This window comes from Neopelma chrysocephalum, unplaced genomic scaffold (assembly GCF_003984885.1).
Source record: "Neopelma chrysocephalum unplaced genomic scaffold, ASM398488v2 Primary Assembly neopelma1_96710, whole genome shotgun sequence".
Classification (NCBI taxonomy): domain Eukaryota; kingdom Metazoa; phylum Chordata; class Aves; order Passeriformes; family Pipridae; genus Neopelma; species Neopelma chrysocephalum.
Window position 1 is genome coordinate 1,282,538 of NW_020925354.1, and position 4,525 is coordinate 1,287,062.

Here is a 4,525-nt window from a genome sequence, read left to right on the forward strand (position 1 = left end):
GTAATTCTGCAGAATCCAAATAACTATGGTTTTAGTAACTGATAGACAGTAAGTTTTTGGATTTGCTTCTTCTTCCAGATATTTAAAATCATATAAAAGAAAATATTTAGATAAGAACCCTAGAATGCAACTACCTTCTCTTGCAGTGTTCACCAGACAGTGATCTCCCTGATTTCAGTAGTCAGCTGATCTCTCTGGGGACACAAAAATATGACGCTTGTCAACAGTAGATAAGATTTGGCATGGAGCTTGTAGGTCAGCAGATAATACTGAATAGATATAAATGCCCATCCTGTCCTAGCCAGGCATTTCCTCTGAAAATAGAAAGATAACAGAGGAACAGGCTGACACCTTTGGGTCACAAGAGCAAGGTTTAAGGATTTTTACTTCAATCCACAATTCAACACATTAGTTTTCAAGCATTTCATTTTGCAGCTACCACTATCGTTGTGACTTTCTTTAACTCCTTATATCTCCCCTTCCCTCTGGAGATAGTAAAGAAATAAGGAGGATTAACAGAACAGCTCTCTGTCAGAAGCATAACCCATGTTTATTTTCCTATAGGACTTTATAAACAAGTACTGATATTTTTTCCCTGGGTATACCTACCAAATGGGCTCTACAGAAATGTTTTCCTCTTGCATAACAGCACACATCTGGCTTGCTCCAGGCATGACAGTAAAGCCTTTTCACGCACAGAACAAGTGATTGTAAAATGGACACATGCTGATAAAGAGAAGATTTCTTGCAAATGATCGATAACATTACAGAAACAAACAGTTGATTTTGTAATAATTTTTTTAATAGAAGAGACCAGTAAATGCCACATTGCAGCTGTTTGAATTCTGCAGCTGCCTGGGTGAATAATTTGGTTCTGATGTGAGAGATCTGGGTGTGCTGTCAGTGCACTAAGCAGCTTTCAAAACCACTTGAGGAGCCAGTCAGAACTGTCCAACAAGCTGAGTGTAGGTCACAGGTTGCTAGGTGGATAGCCTTGCGCTAGGTAAGCTAATGGTCCCTTTTGGCCTTCATTTATTATCTGAATCACTTGCTTTTGGAAAATAGTTATCTACTCATTGCTGCACATAAACACACCTTCTGAATTCTTGGTTTCACATCTGCAGTTCATTCATTCCTGCATTTCTTCAGACAAAGAGGTGTTTCTTTTATTAAAGAAGGGGAATGTATGATTCATGCTTTTCTACTATTAGTTTAGTATTAATTATTCTCTGTTTGCTACTTCACAGCTCCCCCTGTGAAGAGGGGAGGCTTATAACACTCAGTTTGGACAGATGATCTCCACCTTGGAAGAGAACATATACTCTTCAGTAACTTTCCCAAACTCAGCTGAATGTTATGTCCAGAAGACTTATCAGGTCATCTTAATACATGAAGGATTCTCCGATGTCATTGAGGTGATTCTGGAAAAGGAGAAAAGCATAGGGAATTTTTAGCCACACAAATAGAGGTTGAACTGGAGATACTAACAGAAAGCTTTTGGATGTTTGCTTAACATATTCTTCCTCATGCAAATAAAATGCACTGTAAACCAGGTAATTTTCAGATTTACAACTAAATTGTATGTTTTTGTAACATAACTCTCGGAAATCCTAGAGGTAGTGCTGGGAAACAGCACACCCATCTCTGAGAGAGGAAAAGGGGAACCTGAAGAGTTATAGCTTAATCAGTCTAATTTTATATTCAAATATAAAGCTACTAGGACAAAATAGGAACTGTTCATTTAAAAGCTTCCATCTAACCTCACAGTAAAATTGGATGGGTGAAGCCCAGGAAAAAAAAACACAATGGAAAATGCCATGGGGAAAAAAGTAAATGGGCAGAACAAACCACACATTAGTGAAAAACAAGCAAGTCAGCAACTTTGTCTGGATAGATAGAAGGTGCTGGAATGGAAATTTTTAATTCTTGTGTTGTACTGTGCTACAGTGGTAACCTTAGCAGTATTTTTATTTGAATTATAAGCTATTGTAGCTACAGTTCTTCAACTAAAAATTAGATCTCCACTGGTTTAAACCAAACCTTTATATATTTTTAAATGCAGGAGGCATCAACATTGTTTATGTGCTGCTGTGCATCAGAAAAGAAGAATGGGTGTGGCAGGCAACTCCAAGATTGAAAACAACTGTCTGAGCAGATCTACTAATAAGAACAACTAATAGGGTTACATTAGCAAGGCCATTAAAAACATAAACAAATAAAAGGGAAATAAATTTGACTTTTTTATGTTGTTTTACAAAACATTAGTATTGACAAAACTTGTTTGTATTACTGTATTATAAAATGCTGCACAGAGTTTTAGGATTCTGCATATTAAAGAGTATATAAAAATTAGCTTGAACTTGACCAAATATCTACTATTTATGTTAGTTTGATGTTGTAGGATTTGTATGCTGAACAGCTGCCCTAACTTCACATTTATCCTTTTAGTGGAAGAAGAATACAGCAAAAGTAATGGTGTAGGTGTGGCACCATGGAAAAGGGATAGAATACACAAACAAGTCCATTTGCAGGCATTAACACAGGTGAGCTCATTAGAACACAGAGCCACTGCATGTGTATGCTGTTCTGTTGTCAGCATTGACACAGAGGCTGTCAAAGGGGCGATCACTGTGTCTGTTCTGATAAGTTAAGTTATTATACTGGTTTATTTGGATGAATACATTTTCATCTGGTGGCAGGCTGTGAAGCCTGGATGACCAGGGGTGCCCCTGAAGACTCTGGCCTAGAAGAGAAACCTGAGTTTCCCATCGCCAGCACTCAGGCAGGGTGGCAGAGGGGCTGGTGTGGCACCCAGTGGCATGCACTTGCTGCCTCCTCCTAAGGTGCCTCAGCCAAATAACTCAGGAGCTCCGTTGGAGCTGCAAGGTGCTGCCTGGGCCTCTCCTTCCTCAGATCTGGGGCCTTGGAGCTGGAGGGGCAAAGCTAGACACCACAGAGTGGAACAGAAGCCTTGCTGGGCAGTATTTTGTTTGCATATTTTGACACAGCTTCATGATACTCATTTTGAGCACCATTCAATCTAAATTATAAAATAAAACAGCGTTATGGAACTGCATGGAAGAGTGGCTATGTAGCAGAGAGGAGAGACATGGACTGAAGGGAATCTCACTGGTGTGGGTCCTGTCTGTTAGGGTGCATGTGGCCCCACCACCACATGCCTTCCACAATGTTCTGGCATTCCACACTAAGGAAAGTGGTCACTCACATAAAACACTGCAATACAACTACAAAGTGTGTATGGAAGAGGAGACACAGGTGTTCCCTGTCAGCCAGAGTGTAATAAGTAAGCAATAGTAATGTTTACTCGTCAAAATATATATATTGTATTTTCTGTATATTATAGCTAATGCTTGGTTGGGACTAGGGAATTGTAAGCTGCGGAATAGTTAACTGCTGTATTATTATTATAAGTTGACTGTCCTGCAAATGGCAGTTCCCAAGTTGGCAAAGATAAAGTATTCTGCTTTACTGAGCACGTATACGATATCCTGCTTTTCTAAAAATATTGTCTAAGTTACTCATTAGAAAAGAAGAAGAGAATGAGGATCAGAGGGTCAAGGATGAAAATGATAAAGAAGGGCCAAGGAGAACATCTGGACCATCTGGACACCTTCCCATATTCAGCTCCAAGGACATTGGGCTAATTAAAGCTATTGATGGAAAGTACTGATGGAAAGTCCCTGGCAATCAAAAGGGGCCTACAACAGAACCAACCAGAACAAAGCCTGCGAACCCAAGCCCAATCAAGAGCTAACAAGTGACTATGGGAGGGGAGTTGGAAAAGTATAAAAGTTGCTGTTTGTTTTTATTGGGCTCGTGGGCCGGTGGGGAGCAGGGGTCTCCTCAGGCCACCCAGCGCGCTGATTTGCTTATCTGCACTTTATATAAATCTCACAATAAATTTTGCTGCTAAATTTTGATTTGGTTTATTTACCTATAACACAGAGGAACAAAGTTGAGCTACAAAATTGATCAAGGCACTGGAGCACCTCTGTTACAAGGAAAGGCAGAGGAAGCTGGGCCTGTTCAGCCTCGAGAAGAGACAACTGAGAGGGGACCTCGATCAATATATTGGCTATCAGTATCTGCAGGGGAGATGCCAAGAGGATGGAGCCAGGCCCTTCTCTGTGGTGCCAACCAATAGGACAAGAAGCAAAGGAGAGAAACTGAACGAGGAAGAACTTCTTTACTGTGTGGTGACTAAGCACTGAACAGGTTGCCCAGAAAGTTCCCTCACTGGAGATATTCCAGAGCTGTCTGGACACAATTCGGTGCAATGTGCTTTGAGATGGCCCTGTTAAAGCAAGGTAGTTGGACCTGATAACCCACTGTCCCGTTCTGTGTCCCTCATCCCACCCCCTCGCCCGCCCCACCCATGCCACAGTCACGGACTACAATTCCCGGCATGCCCCGGGCCGCCGGGCCCCGCCCCCGCCGCGCGCGCGCCCTGTCGCGTGTCAGGTGAGCGCGGGGCAGGCCGGGAATGCGAGTCGGGATTGGCCGG